The sequence below is a fragment of the Schistocerca nitens genome, unplaced genomic scaffold (genome assembly GCF_023898315.1).
Source record: "Schistocerca nitens isolate TAMUIC-IGC-003100 unplaced genomic scaffold, iqSchNite1.1 HiC_scaffold_333, whole genome shotgun sequence".
NCBI lineage: Eukaryota > Metazoa > Arthropoda > Insecta > Orthoptera > Acrididae > Schistocerca > Schistocerca nitens.
The window spans coordinates 124,223-141,027 of record NW_026045867.1 but is presented as its reverse complement, the minus strand read 5'-3'; the positions used below and the strand labels follow the sequence as shown (position 1 = coordinate 141,027).

Sequence of the window (16,805 nt, the reverse complement as noted above, 5' to 3'; positions counted from 1 at the left end):
ACACGCGGCACCATTATCGGAGAAAAAAGAAAATGATGCATCGGCCGGGAATCGAACCCGGGCCGCCCGCGTGGCAGGCGAGCATTCTACCACTGAACCACCGATGCTCAGCTAGTTAACAGCTTCCTGGTGCTTTCCGCGGAGACGCCTGAAGGGAAAGTGGGACTACCGTCCAGCGCCGTCGCATCCTCTCGAGAGAATGCTACAGACGCTGAATCCTGCACTGCACTGCTTAAAAATGACGCCAGAATGCGATCGTCTAAGTACTCATGCGGCGCACGCACGCGACGACTCTTGCCAAAGGACGCGAAATGTGCGTCGAGACGCTGTCTGGGTGCGCTCGCCCACCCCGTAATGCGCCTACAGCTACGACCACCTTGAGCCGCCGCCGACAGGCGGGAAGCAGACACAGCGCGGCGTGCGCGGAAGGAAACTGTGCGGTGGTGGTGTAATGGTCAGCATAGTTGCCTTCCAAGCAGTTGATCCGGGTTCGATTCCCGGCCACCGCAGCCGGCTTTTTACTTTTGCGTACGAGTACTTTTGCCACGCGTCCTTAAATTAATGTTTCTTTCCCCCTCTTAGTCGCTGCAGGCCACCCCATAGTGTGTGTGTGTGTCGATTCCCCTTGAGTCTCGACTTGTCTCGACTGACGCGAGAGCTGACGCTCTCCAATCGGCCTATATCAAAAGGACAAGCACGCGAAACGACTGAGAGAGGTATGGCGAGGCGGGCACAACATTACTTATGCCTCAGGTAAAGACCCGCTGCCTGTTATCATTGTGTGATTATACATGTTCTGTCATACAAATTCAGTTTTATTACTAGTACATTCATTCCTTCCTTCCTTCCTTCCATCCTTCCTTCCTTTCTTTCTTTGTTGCGTGTTTTACAACACGCTCCTTCATTACACTGTGGCCGCACGGCGCGACTTGGCATACCGAGAGGCAAAACGTGGCGCCAGTGCCCATGACCGAATAGCGCTGCAGCTCCGAAAGCGAAGAGGAAAGAGAAATACGAATTGAAACTGTCGACAGTGCCCTGCGTTCGCAGGCGGTCACCCGCCCAAGCACTGACAACGCCCAGCGTCGCGCAGTAGCGGTGATCGGACGAGAAACTGTGTGTTCAGCGTGCTGTGACCAGTGAAGTGTTTTAGCGCGTCCCGACACGTCGCGTTCGGGTCCCCTAGCAGCTCCCACAACAATGTGACGATTTCTTTGTCACCATGCTTCCCCGGGGAAATCGGCGTTGCCTTTTTGAAATAGTAAAATCGTAGTGGCCCGTGGGGGGATCGAACCCACGACCTTCGCGTTATTAGCACGACGCTCTAACCAACTGAGCTAACGGGCCTCGGTGCAAAGAGACTTCCATCGCTTTGCGGCAATTGCTGTGCGTATTGCCATGTAACATTTCTATGCAGCAGTCCAACAGTGGACCAGCGTCTCTCCTCCCTTTATTCCGCTGCTCTTAGTAATTTCATTGCGTGCCCGTTTCTCTCGACTGTTTTCGGCTGACGTTTGCGAACCAGTAGCTATAATGCGAGGAGGACGTGAAACAGCATTTCGCACGGTCAAAACTTGTCGTGATTTGTTCCGAAAAAATTCCGTTCCGGTACCGGGAATCGAACCCGGGCCTCCTGGGTGAAAGCCAGGTATCCTAGCCACTTTTTTTTTTTTTTTTTTTTTTTTTTTTTTTTTTTTTTTTTTTGTTTTTATCCTTTTGACTACAGCTTATTTCCTGCTGCCACAAATGAGCTACAATCCTATTCAATGAAAAATTGTCTCCGAAAGGCATCAAATCTGCTTCAAATGATACGTGGCTATCAGCACCATTATTCAACACACATGCTCGACTGTGCGCAGACGCCTGTGGCGTAGCTCTTGGGCCCTGAATCAGACGCAGTAGTTCCAACAAAAACTCTCCTGAACGGCACTGTGCCGAAAATTTCGCTACAGATCACCCTTGTCTTGCTTGAGCTTCAGGTAGACGCCGGTTTGCAGCCAGGAAGCGGACAGCAGCAACTTTCAACTAGTTTTGTAGTACTCAAACAACACAGTAAAACAGCATGCATCTTTTGCAGAACTGGAAAAACTCGACCGTGACAGGATTCGAACCTGCAATCTTCGGATCCGAAGTCCGACGCCTTATCCATTTTTTTTTATTTTTTTTTTTTATTTTTTTTTTTTTTTTGTTTTTTATCGAACCCGGGCCTCCTGGGTGAAAGCCAGGTATCCTAGCCACTTTTTTTTTTTATTTTTATTTTTTTTATGCCTTATCCATTTTTTTTTTTTTTTTTTTTTAGCAGAGCGTGGTTACGATCCACGGACCTCTTGTTGTTTTTTTTTTATCCATTTTTTATTTTTTTTAATTTTTTTTTAATTTTGTATCTTTTTTTTTTCTTTTCTTGTTTCATTTTGAAAGTGCGGTAGCAGGCAGGGAGAGGCAAAGCGGGCAGGGGTCATGGAATCTGAGGCCTGGCCACTGCGCCTCTCGCCGGAACTGTCACCACGTCACCCTAACCCTTCGGCGTAACGAGGAAATGCTGGGGCTTGACTCCGCCACCAGTAACACAAGAACAGAAATTAATCCGGAAACGAAATGTTGCATCCATTTGCAGTGTAAATGAAATATGTCCATTTTCATATGTATGCAGGCGAGCCGGGGAATCCGTGCACTTTGCACCGCATGATTGCATCTCACTCCACCAAATCTGAGTAAGTAGTGGATGAGCAAAATAAATGAAAAGTCTTCTATCGTTGTTTCTCTCCATCGGATCGTCTGTGACAATCAAGAAAACTAGGAACCGCAGTTCTGTGCAAGGCAACCGCCAATGATACGAAACGCGCTACGACAAACGTGCAGTTAATTTCCGAACGTGACAATGATCCAAGTGACGCACTCGTAAATTAGTCTGCCTCGCTGTAACTTCTTGGGTCTTCATTGGAGGCGTCCGAAGGCAGGGTGGAAATCCACCATGTCGGAAGACATGGCTTTAAACACACCATCCTATAGTGGCTGTGAAATAATCGTGTGAGTTAAAAAGTTTGCAAAATGAGCTTTATAGTTTTTAGTCTGCTGTAGTCGGTGGTGCTGTATCATTAAATACATAAGAAAGTCTTCTTTACTCGTTTCGTTCACATTAAAAAGATAGTAAACGGTGTGGCCTTTAAGCCAGTTTACTGAATTTCTTTTGGTCTGCGGTTAAGGCACTACCTCCGGAGTGAGGAAGTCAGCTGGCGTTATGGTCGCAGGGCATGTTCTAGTGATGCTGGCCAACAACTGTCGTATGACCGCCCAAACATCTCGCACTTTTTCGCAGACAAATCGGTGTTCCTCGCTATCTTGTACCTGGCAAGTATCGCATAAGGGTGAATCGGCCAGATGAATGGAATGGAGTCTGGCATTGGTAGCGATTTTACGATTCACCGTGAGATACCAAGACGCTCGCACGTGAGACGGTAAATGGCGTGAATGAAGATTATCCCAAATGACCGGCCAATTGTGAGCTGTATATTTGACTTCGATGTTATTCCTGGATGTGGACTCAATCAAAGTCTTATAAAGCTGCTTCACCACCGTTATTTCCTTCTCCGGAATTCTTGTTCGAGCATAACTATATTCCAACAGGAAGTATTTTAAATGGGAAAGGGCATGTGGAATATGATGTACATCAATCGGGGGATTGAGGTCCGCCGGGGAGATTTCGTTGAGAAGGTGAGCAGTGAGACAGTGTGGAGATGTTGTCCACAGCTTATACATACTGCTTAAATAGAGCGCCTGTGCCTTTTTATTTACATCAGTGAGGTTTAATCCGCCCTTCCGAGTAGGGAGCGTCAACGTAACATATTTAACTTTGAAGATATTGCCTCGGGTCACGAAATGGCCCAGGGCAGACAGCATTCGATGGGCAATGCTACTGGGAAGAGGCAACACTTTGGCTACATAGTTAATCTTCGAGAGGATATAGGTGTTGACCAGTTCAACTTTCTGGAGAGCATTCAGTTGCCTCATGCTATGCAGTTGTACACATGCCCTAACCTTATGAAGTAGAGCTCTATAATTAACAGCAATGGTATTCTGTATCGTCCGCCGAAACTCAAGTCCTAAGCACTTGACACCGGTAATTTCTCGTAATCGGGCATGGTTGGGGAGATTTATACCCCGTCCGACATTCATAAGTCCAGATTTTTGCCAGTTCACCTTCGCCCCAGATGCCGCCTCATATCGTTGAAGTATTTGCAGTGAGGACCGCACTTCTTGCGCATTCACGACAAGAAAGCCAACATCATCTGCGTACGCACGGCACACAATCTTCTGGCTATTGATTTCCAATCCCTGCAAATGTGCAGTTAGCGTAGCGAGCAGAGGTTCTATGGCGATGGCAAAGAGAGCCATCGACATCGGACAGCCTTGCCTCACCGAACACTCGATATCAATAGCGCCACTGAGGCGACCATTAATTTGGATTCGCGACGTACTATTACGGATCATATTGTCGAGTACTTGGGTGAACTGGTGCGGAAATCCCAATTCCTGCATGACGCGGAAAAGGAACCGATGGCTCACCCTGTCGAACGCTTTTGCAAAGTCTATCATGAAGAGGGCGCATTTTAATTTGCAAGCCTCCGCTACGGCTATGATATCTCGGTAATCCGTGAGCGTGTGGTAAATAGATCTACCGCTACCGACACTCGTTTGATACGGGCCTGTGATTGTGGTCATGACAGTTTTGAGCCGTTGGCTCAGAACACGGGCGAATAGTTTATAATCACTATTTAATAATGTGAGAGGTCTCAGGTTTGTGAGGGTGTTACTGCACGGCGTCTTGGGCAGTAAGACAACAATTCCTTGGCGAAATTCCTGCGGAATAACGGTTTGAGGGTGCATTAGTTCGTGACATATTGCAAGTAGTTTCGATTTCATCTGCGGCCAGAAGGCTTGATATACTTCAGCAGGTAGTCCATCGCAGCCAGGAGATTTATTCTTCGGACTCCTTAGGATAATGTCTGTTAATTCGTCTTCTGTCACCTCCGTCAGCAGCTGAGTCGCCTCTGTGGGGCTGAGTTTCCGTGATAAATTTGTCGCAAAATCCGCAAACACGGTATCATCCGTCATTTGATTGGACATCAGGTCTCGATAGTACTCTTCAATCGCACGCATAATTTCACTTTGTGTAGTAACTATTGCACCGGCGCTGGTTCGGATTTGTGTAATGATTTTCCGACTGCCTCGTCGACTTTCACGTAACATGTGATACATGGCAGCTTCTTCTTCTTGCACCGTCTTAGGAACTCGCGCCCGAATTTGAAAACCTTCCAACTGTTTCCGTTGCAGCGTTAAAAGTTTTGCCTGAATTCGTTTGATCTTTGCAAAATTGCCGATGACGGTCGCGTCAGATGTATACAACTCCCGAAGACACTGAAAGTAGAATTCCATCGTCCGTTTTTGCCACTGAGTTTTCTGACGGGAGTAAAACATGAAAGTTTTCCTAATTTGTGGTTTGGCGCATTTTAGCCACCACTCGATCGCGGAGTTGTAGGAATTGGATTTGCGTTCACATGCCGTCCAGGTGGACAGGAAGGCTTCTCGACATGCAGGATCATGCAAATGTGCGATGTTGAACTTCCATAACCCTCGACTCCGGTATGTTTCCTGTTTTTGCATGTTGACGGTACAGATATAGGCAGCATGATCGGAAAACACAGTAGGCCATATTTCGGTGTGTAGCAGGTGTTGCGTTAAATTACGCGATATGTAAATTCTATCTAACCTACTTGCCGAATGATTGGTAACATGCGTAAAACCCACTGCCACGCCGTGCGTGGACGTCCAAGTGTCAGTGAAACGGAGGTCTTGAATGATCTGTTCTAATTCAACACACCGATTAAAGTGTGGAGTTTGATCTGTTTGACGAAGCACACAATTGAAATCGCCGCCAAAAATGACATCACTGTAATTGGTCCCGAAGAGCGGAAGGATCTCGTGGCGAAAAAATTCTGCACGGCGTTGCCTGTTACTGGACCCAGAAGGTGCGTAAATATTAATCAGTCTGATGTCATTGACAGTTACTGCTATCCCTCTTCCGGTCACCAGTTTGGCCTCACAATTTGCAATGATCCCTTCTTTTAACAGTAATGCTGTTCCAAGTTCGAAACCGTTGCCAGGGTTCACGAAAGCGTTATACCCGGCTATGTGGTCTAACCTGATATCACTCACTTCCTGAAGCATTGCAATATCTATGTCGGCTGCGTATAACAAGTCTTGTAAGTTTTTCAGATTCAAATCACTACGTATCTTATTTATATTGAGAGTCAGGATCTTGTAGGCCTGCAAGGTGGTCATAGATTGATGGAACGAAAGGAGCAGACAATAGGATGCGTCATACAGCCGTCAATTGGAGGCGCTGACCGTGTCGGTCGTTGGAGTAGCCATGGCCACGTGGACGTTGTTGCCATCAACTGCTGATACGGGGGGCAAGGAGCCGGTCGAGGGTGTGGAATCATCCTGCATCTCTACATCAGCTGCATGCGTTTCACACTCGTCTGCCCAATTGGGAGAGGAAAGGGTGCCTACTGGCTCAGGAACTGGTGGATTCGTATCCTGTGGCTCAATGTGCGGAGGCGGCGTCTCATCTGGTCCGCTGTCGAACATCGTGGAAGTCTCCGACATGGTGTCGTCTGATCGTGTTGTGTCACGCGAGCGCGAAGGCGAGGCGGCAGCGTCTTCGGGGCCTTCTTTTAAGTTCTGGCCGATTAATTTAGCCTTTCCCCGCAAGCTCGGTGCTGTATCTTCCGCACCTTGGTGAGCCATCCTCCGTTTTTTATTTTTCTTCGGAGATCGAGTACCCCGTATTACTGTGTCAGAGTTGGGCATCGTTTCAGTGACTTGTTCAGACATGGGAGCAGGAGCCATGGACACCTCCGCCAACTCGGCACCCCGTGAGGGTTGGTCCACCGCCATATCACTGGTCCTGTTAGTGTCATGGGTTTCAGAAGCAGCTATCTCGGATGCGACTGGCGTGTCCGGAGATGTCACATTAACGATGCGACTGGGTCCGGCAGGTGTATCGCGAGTCGGTTGGATTGACGGCTCACCGCGGGCAACCGACACATACGATGGCGCTAAAGTTGACATCGCGGGGGGGCTAACACTCTCTCCAGTTGGCAGTTGAACCACACGACGCTGTAAACATTCCGCACGAACATGTCCCGTCGAGTTACATCTGGCACATGTCCGAGGTTGGCCATCGTACATTACGACGGCACGGTACCCACAAACCGTGACGTACGACGGAATATGGCGTTGCAAGTCAACTTTAAGCTGCCTGACGCCATTCAGGACCGGATATTTATGTGCCGGAGACCAACGTTCTGCAAAGTTGCTCAAAACTTTGCCATACGGCGATATCGCAACATTAATCTGTTCTGCTGGGACCTCAAATGGTAGTTCAAAAATACGAATTGTTCGAAGTCCAAGCCCGGCGTGGGAAACAGTAACGACACCAACATTGCCATCACTATGCTTAAACTTCAAACCGGAACTATAGGAGTCAACTAGCTTGTCACAAAACTCGGCATCTCTCATCTTGATATAAACGGTACTAGACAGAATCGACAAATGTATACCGATAATCTCATCGAGTCCAATTTTCATCACGTCTTCGAGGAAATCTTCGACTTCGAAGGAGGTTGGCCGGGCAAACGTGTTTTCGAACGTTAACTTCAAAGTGTCTTTTCTCATAGCATGTGCCATCACTGAATTCTCAACGTCATTCCACAAACGCAAGAATAACCGCTGCTAGCGAGCGACTTACCCTGCAGAAATAAACAAGCCAGCCACAGCGCGAGCACAGACAACCGCACGCCACGGCCGCTGCAGGCAGACTGTCGCCACTAGACCACACCGGACGCGCGCATATTCCATCGTGCTTACACGCCGTCCACTCGCTCTCCGTGTCGCACTTTCCCTGTTTGCGAGCATCTTTTCGCGCGACCATGCCGAGGCGCGCATTGCAACAGTCACAAACCATTGCTTTTGGTCTCGTTGTTACTGGGGTAGGAGGGAAACCAAACCTGTAAGTAGTAATATTTATTTACTTATTTTGCTACTAAAGACCTGCTGCCTGGCATTATATAGCAGGTCGTACATTGTGTGACTTTATATGTTACATCATACGAAATTCAGTTTTACTACTAGTACATTTTTCTAAAAAATTTAGAAAGGAACTGCAAGTAGTAATAACGGGAAGTGAACATTTTCACGCTGAGTCGTTGAAGCCTTGTGCATAACGAACTACAAAGTGTTTCGCTCCTTCGCAACCGCAGAGCCGTCAATTTAGCTGTGAACGAAAGTAAATTAAATGCCCCGGGTGAGGATCGAACTCACGACCTTAAGATTATGAGACTTACGCGCTGCCTACTGCGCTACCGAGGCAGGTGATCGCCGCACCCTCTGGAATCTCTGTAAGTACCGAATACCAGTGGAGGAGAGTCTATCTGCACTTCCTGGCTAACTTTTTTCCGTTGCTACACGTGCATTCCCGGCGCGACAGGCAACTTGCTATGCTAGGCCGACGCCAGTACGTACAATAGCACGCAAGCGCCCAAACGACAAGTCGTGCGCGCTGCATGTTTGGTTCTTTCCACACGGAATCCCGCGGTTCATTCTCATGGCTCACGCAGTTCGAGTGCGAAACACACGCGGCACCATTATCGGAGAAAAAAGAAAATGATGCATCGGCCGGGAATCGAACCCGGGCCGCCCGCGTGGCAGGCGAGCATTCTACCACTGAACCACCGATGCTCAGCTAGTTAACAGCTTCCTGGTGCTTTCCGCGGAGACGCCTGAAGGGAAAGTGGGACTACCGTCCAGCGCCGTCGCATCCTCTCGAGAGAATGCTACAGACGCTGAATCCTGCACTGCACTGCTTAAAAATGACGCCAGAATGCGATCGTCTAAGTACTCATGCGGCGCACGCACGCGACGACTCTTGCCAAAGGACGCGAAATGTGCGTCGAGACGCTGTCTGGGTGCGCTCGCCCACCCCGTAATGCGCCTACAGCTACGACCACCTTGAGCCGCCGCCGACAGGCGGGAAGCAGACACAGCGCGGCGTGCGCGGAAGGAAACTGTGCGGTGGTGGTGTAATGGTCAGCATAGTTGCCTTCCAAGCAGTTGATCCGGGTTCGATTCCCGGCCACCGCAGCCGGCTTTTTACTTTTGCGTACGAGTACTTTTGCCACGCGTCCTTAAATTAATGTTTCTTTCCCCCTCTTAGTCGCTGCAGGCCACCCTATAGTGTGTGCGTCGATTCCCCTTGAGTCTCGACTTGTCTCGACTTTGCTCGGCTGACGCGAGAGCTGACGCTCTCCAATCGGCCTATATCAAAAGGACAAGCACGCGAAACGACTGAGAGAGGTATGGCGAGGCGGGCACAACATTACTTATGCCTCAGGTAAAGACCCGCTGCCTGTTATCATTGTGTGATTATACATGTTCTGTCATACAAATTCAGTTTTATTACTAGTACATTCATTCCTTCCTTCCTTCCTTCCATCCTTCCTTCCTTTCTTTCTTTGTTGCGTGTTTTACAACACGCTCCTTCATTACACTGTGGCCGCACGGCGCGACTTGGCATACCGAGAGGCAAAACGTGGCGCCAGTGCCCATGACCGAATAGCGCTGCAGCTCCGAAAGCGAAGAGGAAAGAGAAATACGAATTGAAACTGTCGACAGTGCCCTGCGTTCGCAGGCGGTCACCCGCCCAAGCACTGACAACGCCCAGCGTCGCGCAGTAGCGGTGATCGGACGAGAAACTGTGTGTTCAGCGTGCTGTGACCAGTGAAGTGTTTTAGCGCGTCCCGACACGTCGCGTTCGGGTCCCCTAGCAGCTCCCACAACAATGTGACGATTTCTTTGTCACCATGCTTCCCCGGGGAAATCGGCGTTGCCTTTTTGAAATAGTAAAATCGTAGTGGCCCGTGGGGGGATCGAACCCACGACCTTCGCGTTATTAGCACGACGCTCTAACCAACTGAGCTAACGGGCCTCGGTGCAAAGAGACTTCCATCGCTTTGCGGCAATTGCTGTGCGTATTGCCATGTAACATTTCTATGCAGCAGTCCAACAGTGGACCAGCGTCTCTCCTCCCTTTATTCCGCTGCTCTTAGTAATTTCATTGCGTGCCCGTTTCTCTCGACTGTTTTCGGCTGACGTTTGCGAACCAGTAGCTATAATGCGAGGAGGACGTGAAACAGCATTTCGCACGGTCAAAACTTGTCGTGATTTGTTCCGAAAAAATTCCGTTCCGGTACCGGGAATCGAACCCGGGCCTCCTGGGTGAAAGCCAGGTATCCTAGCCACTAGACCACACCGGACGCGCGCATATTCCATCGTGCTTACACGCCGTCCACTCGCTCTCCGTGTCGCACTTTCCCTGTTTGCGAGCATCTTTTCGCGCGACCATGCCGAGGCGCGCATGGCAACAGTCACAAACCATTGCTTTTGGTCTCGTTGTTACTGGGGTAGGAGGGAAACCAAACCTGTAAGTAGTAATATTTATTTACTTATTTTGCTACTAAAGACCTGCTGCCTGGCATTATATAGCAGGTCGTACATTGTGTGACTTTATATGTTACATCATACGAAATTCAGTTTTACTACTAGTACATTTTTCTAAAAAAATTAGAAAGGAACTGCAAGTAGTAATAACGGGAAGTGAACATTTTCACGCTGAGTCGTTGAAGCCTTGTGCATAACGAACTACAAAGTGTTTCGCTCCTTCGCAACCGCAGAGCCGTCAATTTAGCTGTGAACGAAAGTAAATTAAATGCCCCGGGTGAGGATCGAACTCACGACCTTAAGATTATGAGACTTACGCGCTGCCTACTGCGCTACCGAGGCAGGTGATCGCCGCACCCTCTGGAATCTCTGTAAGTACCGAATACCAGTGGAGGAGAGTCTATCTGCACTTCCTGGCTAACTTTTTTCCGTTGCTACACGTGCATTCCCGGCGCGACAGGCAACTTGCTATGCTAGGCCGACGCCAGTACGTACAATAGCACGCAAGCGCCCAAACGACAAGTCGTGCGCGCTGCATGTTTGGTTCTTTCCACACGGAATCCCGCGGTTCATTCTCATGGCTCACGCAGTTCGAGTGCGAAACACACGCGGCACCATTATCGGAGAAAAAAGAAAATGATGCATCGGCCGGGAATCGAACCCGGGCCGCCCGCGTGGCAGGCGAGCATTCTACCACTGAACCACCGATGCTCAGCTAGTTAACAGCTTCCTGGTGCTTTCCGCGGAGACGCCTGAAGGGAAAGTGGGACTACCGTCCAGCGCCGTCGCATCCTCTCGAGAGAATGCTACAGACGCTGAATCCTGCACTGCACTGCTTAAAAATGACGCCAGAATGCGATCGTCTAAGTACTCATGCGGCGCACGCACGCGACGACTCTTGCCAAAGGACGCGAAATGTGCGTCGAGACGCTGTCTGGGTGCGCTCGCCCACCCCGTAATGCGCCTACAGCTACGACCACCTTGAGCCGCCGCCGACAGGCGGGAAGCAGACACAGCGCGGCGTGCGCGGAAGGAAACTGTGCGGTGGTGGTGTAATGGTCAGCATAGTTGCCTTCCAAGCAGTTGATCCGGGTTCGATTCCCGGCCACCGCAGCCGGCTTTTTACTTTTGCGTACGAGTACTTTTGCCACGCGTCCTTAAATTAATGTTTCTTTCCCCCTCTTAGTCGCTGCAGGCCACCCCATAGTGTGTGTGTGTGTCGATTCCCCTTGAGTCTCGACTTGTCTCGACTGACGCGAGAGCTGACGCTCTCCAATCGGCCTATATCAAAAGGACAAGCACGCGAAACGACTGAGAGAGGTATGGCGAGGCGGGCACAACATTACTTATGCCTCAGGTAAAGACCCGCTGCCTGTTATCATTGTGTGATTATACATGTTCTGTCATACAAATTCAGTTTTATTACTAGTACATTCATTCCTTCCTTCCTTCCTTCCATCCTTCCTTCCTTTCTTTCTTTGTTGCGTGTTTTACAACACGCTCCTTCATTACACTGTGGCCGCACGGCGCGACTTGGCATACCGAGAGGCAAAACGTGGCGCCAGTGCCCATGACCGAATAGCGCTGCAGCTCCGAAAGCGAAGAGGAAAGAGAAATACGAATTGAAACTGTCGACAGTGCCCTGCGTTCGCAGGCGGTCACCCGCCCAAGCACTGACAACGCCCAGCGTCGCGCAGTAGCGGTGATCGGACGAGAAACTGTGTGTTCAGCGTGCTGTGACCAGTGAAGTGTTTTAGCGCGTCCCGACACGTCGCGTTCGGGTCCCCTAGCAGCTCCCACAACAATGTGACGATTTCTTTGTCACCATGCTTCCCCGGGGAAATCGGCGTTGCCTTTTTGAAATAGTAAAATCGTAGTGGCCCGTGGGGGGATCGAACCCACGACCTTCGCGTTATTAGCACGACGCTCTAACCAACTGAGCTAACGGGCCTCGGTGCAAAGAGACTTCCATCGCTTTGCGGCAATTGCTGTGCGTATTGCCATGTAACATTTCTATGCAGCAGTCCAACAGTGGACCAGCGTCTCTCCTCCCTTTATTCCGCTGCTCTTAGTAATTTCATTGCGTGCCCGTTTCTCTCGACTGTTTTCGGCTGACGTTTGCGAACCAGTAGCTATAATGCGAGGAGGACGTGAAACAGCATTTCGCACGGTCAAAACTTGTCGTGATTTGTTCCGAAAAAATTCCGTTCCGGTACCGGGAATCGAACCCGGGCCTCCTGGGTGAAAGCCAGGTATCCTAGCCACTAGACCACACCGGACGCGCGCATATTCCATCGTGCTTACACGCCGTCCACTCGCTCTCCGTGTCGCACTTTCCCTGTTTGCGAGCATCTTTTCGCGCGACCATGCCGAGGCGCGCATGGCAACAGTCACAAACCATTGCTTTTGGTCTCGTTGTTACTGGGGTAGGAGGGAAACCAAACCTGTAAGTAGTAATATTTATTTACTTATTTTGCTACTAAAGACCTGCTGCCTGTCATTATATAGCAGGTCGTACATTGTGTGACTTTATATGTTACATCATACGAAATTCAGTTTTACTACTAGTACATTTTTCTAAAAAAATTAGAAAGGAACTGCAAGTAGTAATAACGGGAAGTGAACATTTTCACGCTGAGTCGTTGAAGCCTTGTGCATAACGAACTACAAAGTGTTTCGCTCCTTCGCAACCGCAGAGCCGTCAATTTAGCTGTGAACGAAAGTAAATTAAATGCCCCGGGTGAGGATCGAACTCACGACCTTAAGATTATGAGACTTACGCGCTGCCTACTGCGCTACCGAGGCAGGTGATCGCCGCACCCTCTGGAATCTCTGTAAGTACCGAATACCAGTGGAGGAGAGTCTATCTGCACTTCCTGGCTAACTTTTTTCCGTTGCTACACGTGCATTCCCGGCGCGACAGGCAACTTGCTATGCTAGGCCGACGCCAGTACGTACAATAGCACGCAAGCGCCCAAACGACAAGTCGTGCGCGCTGCATGTTTGGTTCTTTCCACACGGAATCCCGCGGTTCATTCTCATGGCTCACGCAGTTCGAGTGCGAAACACACGCGGCACCATTATCGGAGAAAAAAGAAAATGATGCATCGGCCGGGAATCGAACCCGGGCCGCCCGCGTGGCAGGCGAGCATTCTACCACTGAACCACCGATGCTCAGCTAGTTAACAGCTTCCTGGTGCTTTCCGCGGAGACGCCTGAAGGGAAAGTGGGACTACCGTCCAGCGCCGTCGCATCCTCTCGAGAGAATGCTACAGACGCTGAATCCTGCACTGCACTGCTTAAAAATGACGCCAGAATGCGATCGTCTAAGTACTCATGCGGCGCACGCACGCGACGACTCTTGCCAAAGGACGCGAAATGTGCGTCGAGACGCTGTCTGGGTGCGCTCGCCCACCCCGTAATGCGCCTACAGCTACGACCACCTTGAGCCGCCGCCGACAGGCGGGAAGCAGACACAGCGCGGCGTGCGCGGAAGGAAACTGTGCGGTGGTGGTGTAATGGTCAGCATAGTTGCCTTCCAAGCAGTTGATCCGGGTTCGATTCCCGGCCACCGCAGCCGGCTTTTTACTTTTGCGTACGAGTACTTTTGCCACGCGTCCTTAAATTAATGTTTCTTTCCCCCTCTTAGTCGCTGCAGGCCACCCCATAGTGTGTGTGTGTGTCGATTCCCCTTGAGTCTCGACTTGTCTCGACTGACGCGAGAGCTGACGCTCTCCAATCGGCCTATATCAAAAGGACAAGCACGCGAAACGACTGAGAGAGGTATGGCGAGGCGGGCACAACATTACTTATGCCTCAGGTAAAGACCCGCTGCCTGTTATCATTGTGTGATTATACATGTTCTGTCATACAAATTCAGTTTTATTACTAGTACATTCATTCCTTCCTTCCTTCCTTCCATCCTTCCTTCCTTTCTTTCTTTGTTGCGTGTTTTACAACACGCTCCTTCATTACACTGTGGCCGCACGGCGCGACTTGGCATACCGAGAGGCAAAACGTGGCGCCAGTGCCCATGACCGAATAGCGCTGCAGCTCCGAAAGCGAAGAGGAAAGAGAAATACGAATTGAAACTGTCGACAGTGCCCTGCGTTCGCAGGCGGTCACCCGCCCAAGCACTGACAACGCCCAGCGTCGCGCAGTAGCGGTGATCGGACGAGAAACTGTGTGTTCAGCGTGCTGTGACCAGTGAAGTGTTTTAGCGCGTCCCGACACGTCGCGTTCGGGTCCCCTAGCAGCTCCCACAACAATGTGACGATTTCTTTGTCACCATGCTTCCCCGGGGAAATCGGCGTTGCCTTTTTGAAATAGTAAAATCGTAGTGGCCCGTGGGGGGATCGAACCCACGACCTTCGCGTTATTAGCACGACGCTCTAACCAACTGAGCTAACGGGCCTCGGTGCAAAGAGACTTCCATCGCTTTGCGGCAATTGCTGTGCGTATTGCCATGTAACATTTCTATGCAGCAGTCCAACAGTGGACCAGCGTCTCTCCTCCCTTTATTCCGCTGCTCTTAGTAATTTCATTGCGTGCCCGTTTCTCTCGACTGTTTTCGGCTGACGTTTGCGAACCAGTAGCTATAATGCGAGGAGGACGTGAAACAGCATTTCGCACGGTCAAAACTTGTCGTGATTTGTTCCGAAAAAATTCCGTTCCGGTACCGGGAATCGAACCCGGGCCTCCTGGGTGAAAGCCAGGTATCCTAGCCACTAGACCACACCGGACGCGCGCATATTCCATCGTGCTTACACGCCGTCCACTCGCTCTCCGTGTCGCACTTTCCCTGTTTGCGAGCATCTTTTCGCGCGACCATGCCGAGGCGCGCATGGCAACAGTCACAAACCATTGCTTTTGGTCTCGTTGTTACTGGGGTAGGAGGGAAACCAAACCTGTAAGTAGTAATATTTATTTACTTATTTTGCTACTAAAGACCTGCTGCCTGGCATTATATAGCAGGTCGTACATTGTGTGACTTTATATGTTACATCATACGAAATTCAGTTTTACTACTAGTACATTTTTCTAAAAAAATTAGAAAGGAACTGCAAGTAGTAATAACGGGAAGTGAACATTTTCACGCTGAGTCGTTGAAGCCTTGTGCATAACGAACTACAAAGTGTTTCGCTCCTTCGCAACCGCAGAGCCGTCAATTTAGCTGTGAACGAAAGTAAATTAAATGCCCCGGGTGAGGATCGAACTCACGACCTTAAGATTATGAGACTTACGCGCTGCCTACTGCGCTACCGAGGCAGGTGATCGCCGCACCCTCTGGAATCTCTGTAAGTACCGAATACCAGTGGAGGAGAGTCTATCTGCACTTCCTGGCTAACTTTTTTCCGTTGCTACACGTGCATTCCCGGCGCGACAGGCAACTTGCTATGCTAGGCCGACGCCAGTACGTACAATAGCACGCAAGCGCCCAAACGACAAGTCGTGCGCGCTGCATGTTTGGTTCTTTCCACACGGAATCCCGCGGTTCATTCTCATGGCTCACGCAGTTCGAGTGCGAAACACACGCGGCACCATTATCGGAGAAAAAAGAAAATGATGCATCGGCCGGGAATCGAACCCGGGCCGCCCGCGTGGCAGGCGAGCATTCTACCACTGAACCACCGATGCTCAGCTAGTTAACAGCTTCCTGGTGCTTTCCGCGGAGACGCCTGAAGGGAAAGTGGGACTACCGTCCAGCGCCGTCGCATCCTCTCGAGAGAATGCTACAGACGCTGAATCCTGCACTGCACTGCTTAAAAATGACGCCAGAATGCGATCGTCTAAGTACTCATGCGGCGCACGCACGCGACGACTCTTGCCAAAGGACGCGAAATGTGCGTCGAGACGCTGTCTGGGTGCGCTCGCCCACCCCGTAATGCGCCTACAGCTACGACCACCTTGAGCCGCCGCCGACAGGCGGGAAGCAGACACAGCGCGGCGTGCGCGGAAGGAAACTGTGCGGTGGTGGTGTAATGGTCAGCATAGTTGCCTTCCAAGCAGTTGATCCGGGTTCGATTCCCGGCCACCGCAGCCGGCTTTTTACTTTTGCGTACGAGTACTTTTGCCACGCGTCCTTAAATTAATGTTTCTTTCCCCCTCTTAGTCGCTGCAGGCCACCCCATAGTGTGTGTGTGTGTCGATTCCCCTTGAGTCTCGACTTGTCTCGACTGACGCGAGAGCTGACGCTCTCCAATCGGCCTATATCAAAAGGACAAGCACGCGAAACGACTGAGAGAGGT

General features: G+C 50.3%; 21 non-coding genes across 21 annotated transcripts; 5 read left to right on the top strand and 16 right to left on the bottom strand.

The window, feature by feature from the left end:
- Positions 1–36: 36 nt before the first annotated feature.
- Positions 37–107, bottom strand: Trnag-gcc (transfer RNA glycine (anticodon GCC)). Its single transcript has one exon. It is a non-coding gene; the product is annotated as a tRNA-Gly (tRNA).
- A 330-nt stretch (positions 108–437) lies between these two features.
- Positions 438–509, top strand: Trnag-ucc (transfer RNA glycine (anticodon UCC)). The gene has a single exon. It is a non-coding gene; the product is annotated as a tRNA-Gly (tRNA).
- A 764-nt stretch (positions 510–1,273) lies between these two features.
- On the bottom strand, positions 1,274–1,347 carry Trnai-aau (transfer RNA isoleucine (anticodon AAU)). Its single transcript has one exon. It is a non-coding gene; the product is annotated as a tRNA-Ile (tRNA).
- Positions 1,348–8,357: 7,010 nt separating this feature from the next.
- Positions 8,358–8,430, bottom strand: Trnam-cau (transfer RNA methionine (anticodon CAU)). Its single transcript has one exon. It is a non-coding gene; the product is annotated as a tRNA-Met (tRNA).
- Positions 8,431–8,728: 298 nt separating this feature from the next.
- Positions 8,729–8,799, bottom strand: Trnag-gcc (transfer RNA glycine (anticodon GCC)). The gene has a single exon. It is a non-coding gene; the product is annotated as a tRNA-Gly (tRNA).
- A 330-nt stretch (positions 8,800–9,129) lies between these two features.
- Trnag-ucc (transfer RNA glycine (anticodon UCC)) lies at positions 9,130–9,201 on the top strand. The gene has a single exon. It is a non-coding gene; the product is annotated as a tRNA-Gly (tRNA).
- A 770-nt stretch (positions 9,202–9,971) lies between these two features.
- Trnai-aau (transfer RNA isoleucine (anticodon AAU)) lies at positions 9,972–10,045 on the bottom strand. Its single transcript has one exon. It is a non-coding gene; the product is annotated as a tRNA-Ile (tRNA).
- Positions 10,046–10,301: 256 nt separating this feature from the next.
- Trnae-uuc (transfer RNA glutamic acid (anticodon UUC)) lies at positions 10,302–10,373 on the bottom strand. Its single transcript has one exon. It is a non-coding gene; the product is annotated as a tRNA-Glu (tRNA).
- A 453-nt stretch (positions 10,374–10,826) lies between these two features.
- Trnam-cau (transfer RNA methionine (anticodon CAU)) lies at positions 10,827–10,899 on the bottom strand. The gene has a single exon. It is a non-coding gene; the product is annotated as a tRNA-Met (tRNA).
- A 298-nt stretch (positions 10,900–11,197) lies between these two features.
- Positions 11,198–11,268, bottom strand: Trnag-gcc (transfer RNA glycine (anticodon GCC)). The gene has a single exon. It is a non-coding gene; the product is annotated as a tRNA-Gly (tRNA).
- A 330-nt stretch (positions 11,269–11,598) lies between these two features.
- Positions 11,599–11,670, top strand: Trnag-ucc (transfer RNA glycine (anticodon UCC)). Its single transcript has one exon. It is a non-coding gene; the product is annotated as a tRNA-Gly (tRNA).
- Positions 11,671–12,434: 764 nt separating this feature from the next.
- Positions 12,435–12,508, bottom strand: Trnai-aau (transfer RNA isoleucine (anticodon AAU)). The gene has a single exon. It is a non-coding gene; the product is annotated as a tRNA-Ile (tRNA).
- A 256-nt stretch (positions 12,509–12,764) lies between these two features.
- Trnae-uuc (transfer RNA glutamic acid (anticodon UUC)) lies at positions 12,765–12,836 on the bottom strand. Its single transcript has one exon. It is a non-coding gene; the product is annotated as a tRNA-Glu (tRNA).
- Positions 12,837–13,289: 453 nt separating this feature from the next.
- On the bottom strand, positions 13,290–13,362 carry Trnam-cau (transfer RNA methionine (anticodon CAU)). Its single transcript has one exon. It is a non-coding gene; the product is annotated as a tRNA-Met (tRNA).
- A 298-nt stretch (positions 13,363–13,660) lies between these two features.
- On the bottom strand, positions 13,661–13,731 carry Trnag-gcc (transfer RNA glycine (anticodon GCC)). Its single transcript has one exon. It is a non-coding gene; the product is annotated as a tRNA-Gly (tRNA).
- Positions 13,732–14,061: 330 nt separating this feature from the next.
- On the top strand, positions 14,062–14,133 carry Trnag-ucc (transfer RNA glycine (anticodon UCC)). Its single transcript has one exon. It is a non-coding gene; the product is annotated as a tRNA-Gly (tRNA).
- Positions 14,134–14,897: 764 nt separating this feature from the next.
- Positions 14,898–14,971, bottom strand: Trnai-aau (transfer RNA isoleucine (anticodon AAU)). The gene has a single exon. It is a non-coding gene; the product is annotated as a tRNA-Ile (tRNA).
- A 256-nt stretch (positions 14,972–15,227) lies between these two features.
- Positions 15,228–15,299, bottom strand: Trnae-uuc (transfer RNA glutamic acid (anticodon UUC)). Its single transcript has one exon. It is a non-coding gene; the product is annotated as a tRNA-Glu (tRNA).
- Positions 15,300–15,752: 453 nt separating this feature from the next.
- On the bottom strand, positions 15,753–15,825 carry Trnam-cau (transfer RNA methionine (anticodon CAU)). Its single transcript has one exon. It is a non-coding gene; the product is annotated as a tRNA-Met (tRNA).
- Positions 15,826–16,123: 298 nt separating this feature from the next.
- On the bottom strand, positions 16,124–16,194 carry Trnag-gcc (transfer RNA glycine (anticodon GCC)). Its single transcript has one exon. It is a non-coding gene; the product is annotated as a tRNA-Gly (tRNA).
- Positions 16,195–16,524: 330 nt separating this feature from the next.
- Trnag-ucc (transfer RNA glycine (anticodon UCC)) lies at positions 16,525–16,596 on the top strand. Its single transcript has one exon. It is a non-coding gene; the product is annotated as a tRNA-Gly (tRNA).
- Positions 16,597–16,805: the final 209 nt, after the last annotated feature.